At 38.3% G+C, this 14,135-nt stretch overlaps 1 long non-coding RNA gene across 1 annotated transcript in view; it reads right to left on the bottom strand.

The window, feature by feature from the left end:
* Positions 1-1,249: 1,249 nt before the first annotated feature.
* Positions 1,250-14,135, bottom strand: part of LOC308618875 — a 36,279-nt gene continuing 23,393 nt past the window's right edge. The window contains exons 3-4 of the long non-coding RNA XR_014016094.1: positions 3,833-3,877; positions 1,250-1,767 (exon numbers count right to left, since the gene is read on the bottom strand). This is a non-coding gene — a long non-coding RNA (uncharacterized lncRNA). The remainder of the gene's footprint in view (positions 1,768-3,832; positions 3,878-14,135) is intronic.

The following is a 14,135-nucleotide window of genomic DNA, read 5'->3' on the forward strand; positions in this document are numbered from 1 at the left end:
AGATGTTTAAGGGAGAGTAAGTCTCCTGTTTAGTGCATTTAAATTAACCTACTACTCTTACTCATTTATAGACATATTCAGAAAACCACGTTTTGCTCTCAGCCGCAATTTGTATTGAACTGAGTCACATGGTGAGCTGTAGGAGAACGTGTGTAAAATATATAGAATGCTGGTTCTTAGTCTAAGGTCTGTGGACCTTCTGATTGTCTGTGAAAATTGTGTGTGTGTGTGTGCATACAGTTGTGCATTTTCCTGAGTAGAAGTACCATAGTTTTCCAAAAGTTCTCAATGCAGCAACTGATTCCAAAAGGTAAAAAAACATTGACATGGAGAGAATAATAAATGACTACTTGTCTTTGCTTTACTATCAAGTATAATAAAACATTGCAACATTGGCTTCTTATGACCTTTCATAATCACAACAATCAAAGGCTGATTCTTAGGTCTTTTTTCCTCTCCTCAAGGTTACTGTGAGCCTTTCTGCAGGAGGTATTGCTCAGTGTGCCAGGCCCTTGAAAGCTATCTGGCAAGTCAGTTTTAGGGGCAATCAGAGCACTGGTGGCATACCAGACAATTTTAGAGGGCACCGGCATGACATTTAGATAAATTCAGCTAGTAATAGATATCTCCCTTGACATTCTTTTTTAGTTCTTCCGGTTATGGCAAAGAAATAGTACCAGTTGGCATAGGGATTATTTTACCACTTCAGGAACCCTCCCTAGTGTCTCCTTTCAACAGAAATAGCAGGCCTCCAGCTCAGTCTTCACAGGAAACTATATCTGGCAAGAATTTAATAACATTACTCAGTTCATGGTATTTCTTTTTATGATTATCTTCTATTTAAGGCAAATAATACTGGTTTTCAATTTTAGTTAATAAGAAAGTTTATTTTTTAAATAGATGTGTTTAATATTAAAAAGAGGGAACAACTTAAAGAAAAATATTTTTATTAGTACAGATGACACAAGGATATGACAAAATCATAAAACTGGGTTGTAAATAATAGAAATTTGAGAAATACCAGACTAAACAATTACTAATCAAGTCATGCTTTTATTTTTAGAGAGATTGACAATCTTTTAGAAAATTCAATCTATTTAGGATAAATCTTATAACCAGCAATAGCAATTTCTAGTAAGCATTTCTGAAAAATAAGTACAAATTGTGAGAGATGCCTTTAACATTAATTACCTAGGATGCTTTTTTTTTGTTGTTGTTGTTGTTGTTGTTTTTTGTTTTTTGCGGTACGCGGGCCTCCCACTGTTGTGGCCTCTCCCGTTGCGGAGCACAGGCTCCGGACGCGCAGGCTCAGCGGCCATGGCTCACGGGCCCAGCCGCTCCACGGCATGTGGGATCTTCCCGGACCGGGGCACGAACCTGTGTACCCTGCATCGGCAGGCGGACTCTCAACCACTGCGCCACCAGGGAAGCCCGTCCTAGGATGCTTTTAAATGCTTGTAATAGAAAACATGACTAAAAGTATCTTCAACAATAAGGACTGATTCCTAATGGTTCCAGCATAGATTCAGTCAGTGACTCAGTGACATCAAGGATCGCGGTTCTTGCCATATTTTCCTCTGCCATTCTTAGAATGTCAGTTTTGTCCTCATATTCATTTTCTCATGATCTCAAGAGAGCTTCCATGGCACCAGTCCTCGTCCAACAATGACCAGATTCAGGAAAGTATGAACCTTTTGTCCCTTTGCAGAGCAAAGGAAACCTAAAATTTCCCTTACTTGCCTTCACATTTCTCAAGCAAGATTGCACCTGTATAAAATCAAACATTACCAAGAAGAAAAGGAATTACACCAGGATTGCCTTAACCTAATCCTCATTCACCCACTGAGGCTAAGGAGGTATCAATAAAGAACATGGGCCTAATAACTGAACAGTATTGGTGTTCTCTTGGCAAGGAATTATGAGGGGAATGTCTGTTGGGTATTCAATCCACATTGTTTGCCATGAGCTTGCATTAACACAAGACTTTAACAAGTTGGGACATGCAGAAAGTCTAAGGATTAATATTGGAGAAAACTCTTATTTCAGTGTCACAAGTAATAGAAACCTGGGCCAAATAGACAAAATACAAACAGAAGATGGAAGCTAACAGTTTTTTTTTAAGGGTCCAAATAGAGTAAACTCTCAAAAAAAATTTATCTCAGGGGTTTAAAAAACATTGATTGGTTGATAATCCTTCTCCCCTATTCTACCTGCCTCAGCTACTGTGAGCAGGAAAGGCCTGCAAGGGCAATCTCAGACCAATTTTAAAACTGGTTGTTGTTGTTATTGTTTTTAAGAATTTGATATTTTTTAAAAGCTGCAGAGTAGACATCATGGGGGAAATAAAGAGAACATTATTGGGATTTGTTAGATATTTTAATTTTTTTAAATTTTAACTTACATGTGGAATATGTGGAGGGGCACCTTTATCTCACCTGTGCATAGGTCTTGTCAGTGTTTTAACCTGGCCCTGACAGATAACTTTAGCTCCAGTAAATGAGATGGTCTATAAACCTCCAACTCACCTCTCTCGAGTTACTAGTGTTATAAATGCTTTCTAAGCATAATTCTTGGCTTTATTCCCCAGTCCAGAATGAATGGAATCAAATAAATGACTGAATCTGGATCTGGTCTCAGACATGAGGAGACAGGAAATGGCCATTCAACAAATATTGAAATATTGATTGAGCACCAAAAGGGTGCCAAGTTCTTTGTATTTATTTTGATTTTCATCCCAACAATAACTCTATAATACAGACATTTTTAACTCCAATTTTCAAGATATAAAATTAAGGGCCAAAGAAAGGGAGTGATTTCTTAGAGTTTACAAAACTGGTAAATACGGAACAAAGATCTGAACTTGGGTCTTTCTGATCCCAAATCCCATGTTCTTTGCATTGAACTCTCCTGCCTCCTGGGGGTCTGCACAACCAAATACCAAAGGACAAAATCAAGAGGTTATGAAATGAGATCAAAGGTACAAGCTAAGATGTGGAAGAACAGAAAAATGAGAGTCAAAACCAAATCTAGGCACAAACAGATATTTCACACCTACTATGTGTCAAGTGTAGAATAGAAAACACGTTGGTATACCTGTCTAGACATGATGGACAAGGGGAAATAGGTCAAGAATCAATAGTGACTCCAAGATATGTGCTCTGAGATCTAAAGGGAGGGGCTTTTTATGTGTTCCTTGGTGTGGGGTTAGAACAAGGAGTAGGTGTGGCTGGGACTTGGGGATAAACAGGCACACCTGGGCAATAGGAATGCACTTGGCTGGGTGGGGCTAGGGAAAACAAACTTGATGGTAAGGTTGCCTTTTCACAGCTAGGTGAGGTTTCCCTTACCTTACTGCTTACCTGGATCTGGGGGCAAATTCTAGCTACCTAACTCTTTCTTAATTAACTGACAGACTTTTTCTCCTTGATCATAGCCCAAATAGTTCCATATTTTACATACGGGTAGAAGTTATTTTTATCTTGAATTTTAGTAAACAGAGTTTATTGGGGATTATTAAAGCTCTAATAGTGTTACCATATTTGAGTTCTCTCTGAAAATATAATTGCTCAATTAGCATTTCTTCTGTTCCCATTCCAAAAAAGCTGGGCTATTGTCACCTGAGTTGTCATCTAGGTGTAGTGTTATCTTAGATATCTATCACTTGAAGGTTAAATATCATTATTATGTTTGTTGGCCCAGATGATATACCACACAGTTTCAGCTGTATGACTCGTCTTGTGGAAAAGAATGTAATTTCTTTTAGTGTATCAGCTCTGACCTGCCAATCTTCATAATGGCCTGCATATTTTTTACCAGGCCTTCTCATACTTACCAGTGCTACCAAGAAGACGTGGCAGTTGTCTGTATTTATCCAAATCTAAAGAATAACAATGTTAGTGCTGAGACATATTTTCAACTTGAGCTTACCAAGAACCCATTTTAATTTCAACCCAAATCTGAATATACAACACAAATTTGGAAAAATCCTGGAAGGCCAAACCGTGCAACAGACTTTCCTGAGCCAGAAAACCAATACTATACCCCTCCCCACCCCCTTTCTCTGAGAGTACAGAAAATGTAAACTACTCCATGTGCTATTAGACAAAGGTCAAAAGATACATTGATCAGTTCAATCCTAATGATCCCAGGAAAGTACACATAAACTCATTTTATTAAATAAGTATTATTTACTAAGCATCCCGTGCCTCCAAAAACATTGAACTCATATTTTCCAAATGTATTTTTCTGTATTTAACCATACTTTGGAATTAGCCTGTAAAATTTACTGATGGTAGATTGCATTGCTTCTTTTGCAAAGGTAATATGATTATTGTCTGCCTGACCTGGGAACAGCTCTATTGTGAAATAGCCAAAAAGCTCTGAAGCTGGAGTCAGAAGGAATCTTAGGTTCAAATTCTGACTCAACCATTTGATTCTACATTACTTTAGGCAAATTACATAGCCTCCCTAAATCTCTTCATCTAAAATATAAGGATAATAAATTTTACTTTAACAAGTGGTTGGTTTGAATCCCATGAGATGATGCAAATAAGTACTTATAACAGTGCATGACTCTGAAGGAGCTATAAAGAAGTGGTTACTTAAATTTAAAAAGCAATAGAGTCGGTCAAGAGTCAGAAAAAGAGTCAGAAAGGGAATGTACTTAAGATGTAGAGTGACTATTTGATTATTGAGAAAAAATTGAAGGTTTGGATATTTTGAAAATTCCACGTAAAATATACAGCAACCACCCTCCAAATACCAATGACCTCCATATCTAAATTTTCAGCCTTGGCCTCTCCTCCAAGCTTTAGACCCTGGTATCCAACTCCCCACAGGACTGGTCCATCTCAACACGTCCAAAACTGAACTCAGCATCTTATCCTTCAAAACTATTGTTATTTCTTAGCTTAGTGGAGTGTGCCCATAATTCACTCAGTCACAAAATTCAGAAATTTGGATGTCGTCCTAGAATCTTCCATCTCTCATATTCCACCCCAAACATCTAAATCAAGGCCAACAGATCTGTGGTTCTTAAACCTGGCAGAGCTTCAGAAGTAGGGTACTTTGTAAAAATACCAAGCCCTGCCTGCCCCAGAGATTCTGATTCAGAAGGCCTGAGGTATGCTGTGGGAATCTACTTTCAAAAATAAATATACAGAACTTCCACAAAGAATCTGATACTCATCGAGATTTGGAAGCCACTGTTGTAGTATACCTTCTTATCCGATCTTGTATGTATATCTTCCTCTCCATCCCTACTGCAGCTCCCTTACTTTAGATGCTCATAGCTCTCTTAATACTAAAAGTCACTCCATTAGTGGTCACTGTGCATCCAGTCCCCCTAACCCCCACTGCATTTAATCTTCTAGTGCTGCCAGATCTATTTATCTGAATCCAAGCTTTAGAGAAAAACACATCTAAATTCAAATCCCCGCTTTGCTAATTACATGCCTATAACCTTGAGCAAATTACTTCATGTCTCTAAGACTCAATTTTCTCATCAGGAAAATGAAGATGATATTAATACCTATTAAATGAGATTTGGATGGATAGTATATGTAAATATCTTAATACAAGTACAGGGACTGGCATACAGCAAGCTATTAGAATTATTAAGCTAATATAGTTGTTGTTTTTGCTATTATGACACAACTCTATGTAATTCCTGTTTCATGTTCTCCTCCTGCTCCTAGGCTCCTTTTCAGTGAACAAATCCTAAGTTAGGCCTTCTTCATCACAATTGCCTTTCTCCAACCTGGACCTCTAATAATCGCCAGTCATGAAGCATCCTCTGATATGGCATTTGTCCTCCCAGATTTCTTCCCATGACTCACACCTGAGGCCTGCCCAGATTATACAGCGCAGCCAAGTGGAAATTTCTAGTTTGTGTGATTTGGTTCTTCCACTGCCCAGGTCTGACTTACCCAACTACCACCTAACAAGAGTTGGGTGTCCTGACTCTAAATAAAGTTAATAAACACAATTCTCTATATGTTTTGTATAGGGCTCAATCTACCACAGATATATGGTATACAGTACATAATTATACTCTCCTCCCTAAACATAAAGTTCTGAGTATTCTTGCCTTAGCCAATACGTGAAGTTTAAGGTCAGTAGACGCTCAGGTAAGCTCAGGTAGAAGTAAAGGGAACCAGTCTGAAGAGATGTCATTTTCTGGAGGTGGGCAAGTCTGGTGGTCAGATCAGCTAGAGTGCCAAAATTCTTTATCAGGGGGTGAAACAACCTGATTCCAGAAAGCCTGTGGCTGGGGGTATTTGAAGGGCTGTGGGAGGCAGAATGAAGCCCTCAGGAAAAGAGATTAGCAGGACACAGCAACAACAAGGAGGAGGGTGCTAGCAAACTTTTACTGAGTATTCATCACAGATCGGGCTCTGTGTTAATTCTTTTACAAACATTTTCTCTAATTGTTACGTCAACCCTTCAAGCGGTTGAGTACCAGATGGAAAAACTGAGTCTCGGGGGGGTTAAGAGACTTGCCCAAGATTACATGGCTAGTAAACAAACCCACTCCCCCCAACCCGATTCCCCCACAGGAGCCTAACCATAAGAGCACTAAAAGGGGGGATTTCAGCTCACTGAGCACAGCATGTCCCAGGGGCTCTCTTGAATCAATTTGCATACTGCACTCAGAAGAGCAGTTAGTTCCTGTTTCTTTAATCCCCAGGATCCCTCTCCCTTGGTCTGGTCGGACAGGACTGAGCCTGCTGGTTGCAGGTAAGGGTGGAGCAGAGAGGGACTTGGGTGATTCAGTTGCCACCAGGTTGGCAATACAATTGCAGATACTGGCCTAGACAACACTATTCTCTTAAATCACATAAGAATTCAATCATAGATCCACTAGACTCTGCCCATCACAGAAAAGTAAATAACCTCCCTGAGAATTAATTTTGAGGAATTAATCCAAAATGTTCAAGACACGTGGCCTCAGTAGTTATAATACAAAAAAAAAAATGCCTAACAGCATAGGAATGAATAAGTAATTTTTGGCTGAAACTTACAAAAGCAGTCATTAAAACTTACATGACAAATTGCGCATGACAACTTTGAAACAACACAAAATAGACTTTGACAAGCTAAAATTTAAAAAGGAGTCAAAATTATATCTACCATATGGACATAATTATGTTTTTGTTCGAAGCATAGAGAACAACAACAAGAATAATGCACCACAGTGTGAATGGGGGTTGACTCTAGTTGGTGGAAGCAGAATTTATACTCTTTATTTTTCTTCTTATTGACATTTTATGATATTTTTAATGAGCATAGGTTAATTCTCAATGCAAAAAAATAAATAAGCTTTGTTTTTTTAAAAAATAAAAAGAACTAGCCTCCTGGAAAGTCCTAGTGCATTTTGGAATTGTTTCTGAGTCTGGCTCAGCCCACCTCCTATTTTCTTCATTGTGCAGCCATGATCCCATGACCCAACAGCCTGGTGGCCTGTGGTAATCAGAGCTGTTAAGTAACTTCCCTGAAATTTTGAGGGTTTTGCCATTTTCCCCACTACCTTATAAAGAGTCTTCAACAGGTTTTTGGCTTCATAAACTATCAGAAATCCATTCTTCCTCCCAGCAGTCCTTTTTATTAGAATGATGTGGTGAAACACAGGACCACACAAGCAAGGGCTGGTTTTAATTGTTAACCATTCCCCATTGTGTTTGGTTTCTTTCTGCTCCCTGATGGGCTCCACTAGAACTCTTCTGTAAACTTCTGTTCCTTAAGGACTCCCAATCCAAATAGGGCTGCCCGCGCCCCTCCTCCACAGTGTATCCTGAGCAGAGGTAGCCAGGTCACAAGCTTGCATTAACCAATAATGTTTCAGAATCCTTACCTAAGAAGGAAGTGGATGCTAGGTGATCATGGTGAACACAAAAATATCAAAGGATCCTTGTTACTGTCTTCCAGTGATGAGTATATTTTCAAGTTCTAGTCCAAATACCTTGGCAGCCATTTTACTCCAGGGAGCCAGAGAGGGGAAAGTCTGTTCTTGCATCATTACCAACAGCTTGGGGAAAACCCAGTCCTTTCACATACAAACAGGGCTGGCTTCATTTGATTGCACAGAGCCAGCCAAATTGGGACTTCTTAATAGCTCATGCCTCTGACAGTTACTCAGCACCACCTCTGAGATTTAGTAGAGAGCAAAAAACACTCCAACAGGCCCCTTTCAGACATGTAAGTGTGAAGCACACATGGTTTTCCGCACCTCCTGTCAGCCTTGCTTTGGTGAAGAAGATTCAGTCAAATTCATTTCCATAAAGCAGTGCTGCTCTATATGACTCTACAGAAACCACATTAAAGGTATCGAGTGAGGGCTATCTGTATTACTAGAAAGACACTTTGACAAACAGTAGATTTTTCAAAGTGTGACAGATGCAGTACAAGGCTAGATGAACCCAAGAAGATTAAGAAGAAAAAAAAAGCTGTAACAGTAGAGGAAGGAGAGGGGCATCTAAGGGAAAACGTAGATCTAGAGATGATAAAGAAAGGAGTGGAAAAAAAAAAAACTAGGGCAAATTTCCATTCTGAAGAAGAAAAAGCATCCACTTTTTACCTCACTTTGGGTCTGCATCTGAGAGTATAAATGGCATTGAGGAGCCCCGAATCTTCCAACAGGACTAAATTCAGTTTTCCACAAGGAGTTTCCTCACCCAGTGCAGGAACCTTCACACCTTCTTTCAGCCTTCCTCTCTTCCACCCACTGATGAAATTAAATGATCTCCAATATTTACATTTTGCATTTACTTCTTTTTAACTTTGACAAAATGAATTAGAACTGAGGAAATTAAAAATGAAATCTGATACAAGGTCAATTGAAAACATATTTTGCAGAGATTGACAACCACTTTGGTGTTAGTTGTCCCTGCCTCCTCAGTAAGGTTTGCATGATTGTGGCCTTTTCCAGCTCTCACCAGGGAGCCAAACAAACTCAGTAAAAATCAGCACCATTTATTAACACTCTTATTTTACCAGACTATGAGGTAACCCAAAAGAAGAGTATACATGGCTCCTTCCCTTAAAGAACTGAGAATCTCAAAACTCTGCATACATAAGCCCCAGCTAAGATTTTAAAGGATCTCAGAGCTGGTTTACAGTAAGAAAATGCATATTCATCTGATAATGAAGAAAATATGGAAGGAAGGTTAGTTGTAAGAAAACCCTTCAGATACTCCAAGATTTTCTGGTACAAAATGTAATCCATGGGAGCTTGTTAGAAATGTAAAATCTTGGACCCTGCCCCAGATCTCCTGAATCAGAATTAGCATTTTAACAAGATCCCCAGTATAGATACACGTTTGTTAAAGTCTGAGAGGCACTTCCCTAAGACTTCTCAAGCCCCTTTACACCCCCTGTTCAAATTGAACACAATAAGGCTTAAAATGTTGGATAGGTAAGAAAAGGTAGAGGCAAGTGTAGAGGCAAGATCAACTGTTGGGTTTTTTGTTTTGGTTTTTGTTTTTTTCCAAAAAAATGAGGCGTTTCAGAAAGTGCAACAAAATTAATCAAACAAGTGCAGGAAGAGGGAAAAGGGGTTTCAGTTACTGATAAGCTTGATATGAGTCAACTGACTATGGCTACCAAGAAAGAAAAAAAATTGAAAAGCAAGCAAATACAAAAGGTAAAGACTGCATTAATAGAAGCATGGTATCTGGATCAGGAAGATGACTGCCCTACTCTACCTTACACTGGTCAAGTCTTACCTTAAGTGCATTCAGTTCAAGATATTGCAATTAAGAAAAATAGAGACAAACAAGAACATGTTCACTTGAGAAAAACCATGATAGTGAAATTAAAACCCTGACCTCGGGGAAAAATTGTTGAAGGAATTGGAGTTGGTAAATTCATTTAAGAAAGGTTTTGATGAAAATAAAAAGCTTAAAAATATGGAGGAAAATCATGTGGGGAAAAAACACTTGGTCTGTGGACAAGCATTTGAGAACCATTGGCTAAGATACCTGAGGACAATTCAAACCCCAGAAATTTGTCATTTAGGACATTATTGGATCTCCAAAGCATCTTCTGCAAAAACCAACAAGGCAGAAAAGCAGGTATCATTCTCCTCAAATTACAGGAGAGCATGATCAATGATGGAGCCTGGTGTAGAACAAGCCTTTGTCCAGTGTGCTTTCATTACCCAGCTTGCTATGAAATTCCTACCTTGGTAATCTTTACAGAAGTAAAGGAAGTAAAAGTGACCCCAAAAATTTATTTTGATTTTTTCTTCTACCCTATGATCCAAATACAGTTGCCACTAGCCTCAAGTGCAGTAGTGTACCGACACATGGCTAGTGGAACTGAGAAACTGAAATTTTATTTTTGTTTAACTTAAGTTAATTGAAAAAATAAGTATAATTATTTTATATTAAACTAATATTTAATTCAGTTATTGGAAAACTAAGCATGTTTGAGGCATTTTGGATATATAAATTTAGTTTTTCAATATTATGAAATCTAAATATTATTTTCAAGGACAATTTAATATCCTAATTGACATGTGCTGTATGTAGGTGGAAAATATGCCCCAGAGAGCAAATATGTACATGAAAGGAGATGCAGTATTTTATATATTTATTATATGTTAAAATGTTTTGGATATGTTGAGTTAAACAAAATATGTTATTAAAATTAATTTCACCTCTTTCTTTTTACTTTTATAATGTCTTTATTAAAAACGTATAATGATCTATGTGGCTCACATTATATTTCTATTAGACATCCCTGTTCTATGTCATTCTGAAAAAGTTTGAAAAGGAACTCAAACCTCTTTCTCCAATCTGAGGCTGCCAGTAGTTCACTTTTCTATCAAACATGCCTGACTTAAGAAGGAAAGATGCAAACTCTGCTGAGAAGAGCAAGATCTCCAACACTGCTCCCTCATCACCCCTCCAAGTATTGCAGAAGTTTTAGTAGAGCCCCTTAGGAATGCATAGTTTCCCTGCTGTAAGACACTCTCAGACAGCGAAATGGGACATTTCTGGAATGTATTAAATGCAAGGAGAAATCCCTTCTCATTCCTGCTCCTTTAGTTTAGGTGAGTGGTGATCCCTTAGGTGGTTCACCCCTTTTGCTGTTGCCCTGTCTCCCCTTAGGTGGGACCGATCATAGAGGAGACCATTACCCTGTTCCATCCTCTGCAGGGGAAGCAGTAAAAATCAAGCTACATACACTTGAATTCCAGGAATGAAGTTACAGAGAGCCTGGTTCTTCCCATCTCCCCCAGACTAAGCCCAAAAGCTCACAATTGGGAGTTGTGGTTTGAGAAATAAGCTTGGAATACATCATTCCTTTCCTCTTCTTCTCTACCTGGCTATCTCCTGTTCATCCCAGTAAAGGCTTCTTCTTTCAGTAAACATTTCCAAATCCCAACTGCTAAATTTCAGTGTCCTTTCCTCTACTTCCATCATACCCTGTGACTCCTTCTTTCATATTTATCACCACTGTCTACGTAAAAGATCTCCTAGAATCTCCTGAGGTGTATTTCCTCATCATTGCCTGACATTCTTAAGGTAAAGGCCAAAATGCCAAGGACGTCCTGACTTTTGAGAGAATCTGACTAGTTTACGGGCCTAAGGGTAAGCAAGGTGATGGCCTAGCATATGTAACAGTGCTTCCCAATCCTCACATGCCAATTTCATGTTTTTTTACCATACCTGAGTTCCTCCAGAATTCTTATTAATATATCTTTAAATAGCTCATATTTTTCATTTAAATGTGTTTAAAGAAGAAACTTTACATCACTGTCATAAATGGAAAACTAACATTTTATATGCATTAAAAGAACAAACAGGGGCTTCCCTGGTGGCGCAGTGGTTAAGAATCCGCCTGCCAATGCAGGGGACACGGGTTCGACCCCTGGTCCATGAAGATCCCACATGCTGTGGAGCAACTAAGCCCATGTGCCACAACTACTGAGCTTGCGCTCTAGAGCCCACGAGCCACAAATATTGAGCCCGTGTGCCACGACTACTGAAGCCCGCATGCCTAGAGCCCGTGCTCTGCAAGAAGAAAAGCTACTGCAATGAGAAGCCTGCGCACTGCAACAAAGACCCAACACAGCCCAAAATAAATAAATAAATAAAAATTTTTTTTTAAGTGCAAGCAATCAAAATAAACATTTATCCACTACCAGCTAAAATCCTCTCTTCTACCACCAGTGGTATACCCATTACATACAGGAATAATGGTCTAGAACGTCATTTGCAGAACAGATGGAAATCTAAAGTGTGGACATGAACTTCCAAAAATTTCATGGCAAACTGATTTGGCTTAGCAAACCAGGTTTTTCAGAATGAAGACTTTCTCTGAACCACGATCCACAGATATGAAGATCCCCTCTCTGGACTCAGAGCCGAGGACAAGATGAGGAATAGGGAAGTACAGGAACCCAGTAAAGTCTAAGAAAAGCAAAACTCATTCTCCAACCCATTCCACTCCCAGCCTCTAGCTCCCAGCAGTGACATCTCAGTGAGCAGCATACTGAGAATATTGGCATGGACAAAGATTTTAACGGGGAGGCAACAGGGAGCAAATAGCTGAAGTCTGAAGTTTACTTCGCATGTGCTATGAATCCCAAAGTGGCTGACAGGTCCCTCAAGTGCTTCTTTACCTCCTCCGTCAAAGCCTTTATTTAGTGATAGTTTCATAATCCCCCTTAAAGCAGGTTCTGCGGATAAAATAAATTCAGCTTGACTTTTTCTTCTAAATCCTCTTTCTTATTTGGGAATTACTATTTTTAGCAGCACAATTTAGTTTCTCTTTATCCATGCATATGAAATGAAATAAAACTCATCCCTTTGGAAAATGATCTTAAAATTCTAGGACCTCAGATTTTATTAAAATCCCCCAGGTGCATATAATGACTTTAGATGTAGACTACATCGTAGCCTTCTGTACATGATCTTATTTCAACCAACTCTCAAATAGGAAAAACAAAACAAAAAAGAACACTGGTATTAAAAAAAAGCTAAATTAAATAAACATGGATTTTGCATAATATATCCATAGGGATTTAGACAATTAGGATGGCAAAGAAAAAGAGTTTCTGGTAGCTAAATGGATAAGAAACAAGCAGTTTCCTTCACACCAAGTAAAACTAAGGGTGCTGCAAAGAGGTTATTTTGAAGGCAGATTTCCACGAATTGTCAATCACTCTCAGTTAACAGAAAATTACACCCATATATTCTTAGAAATCTCTCAGTTCCCTCCTTACTGTGTAGTGCTTTGGTGGTAATGTTCCTCTTTGAGGTGGTGTTTGTTAAATACATGTGGCTCGATGTGAAAATGCTAGGGGATTTTTGCATACTTTCCTAGCCTAGATGCACATATGCTCTTAGAAATATTTTGCAGAGATAAATAATGGTTTAACACATGTTCTACATAATCTTTTTGAATAGTGGAAATATTGCTCTAAAAATTAATAGCTCTTTAGAGGGAAAGGATTATTTTCTTGGTAGAAGAAACCATATATTGACAATAGCTCTTTTCAACATGTATAGCTATTCCCTTTTTACTATTTTGCCTGAAACATCTGACAAATATTGCTTTTCTAGGACCCTTTATATAAAGTATGAAGGCAATATCAGTTAGCCTCCCAGAAATTAATAAGCAGAGAAAATAATATTTTAATTAACAGTAGGGCCAGTACAAAAATATAACAATTTTTTACTATGCACAGAAAAGGAATGATCTATAATATTATTAACTTTTAATGTTAATTGTACTATATTAACATGAACTTACACATTCTTGCTTTCTACCCTCATAGAGACTTTCATATTCATTATCTCCTTTCAGTCTCTAAGAAATAAGACAGCAATATTACCCTCAATTTAACTATGAATAAGTGGAAGTCTAGAGAAGTTAAATACTTTTCCCCAAGTTACAAAGCAAGGTAGTAGTTAACTAGGACAAATTCTACCACTTTATCTTATGGTCAAATGAAATTATCAAACTATGGTGCATCTTCATACTGTGTATCAACCTTACAAGTTAGAGTATCTCCTGCTCCTGCCATTTTTCTTCTTTGGAACCTTATGTATCACTTGAACACAGTCCCAAGAAAACCTCACTAATACTATATTATCTAATAACATTTATTCAGGCTATGCTGTAAA

This window comes from Mesoplodon bidens (genome assembly GCF_964165515.1).
Source record: "Mesoplodon bidens genome assembly, chromosome: 6".
Taxonomy (NCBI): domain Eukaryota; kingdom Metazoa; phylum Chordata; class Mammalia; order Artiodactyla; family Ziphiidae; genus Mesoplodon; species Mesoplodon bidens.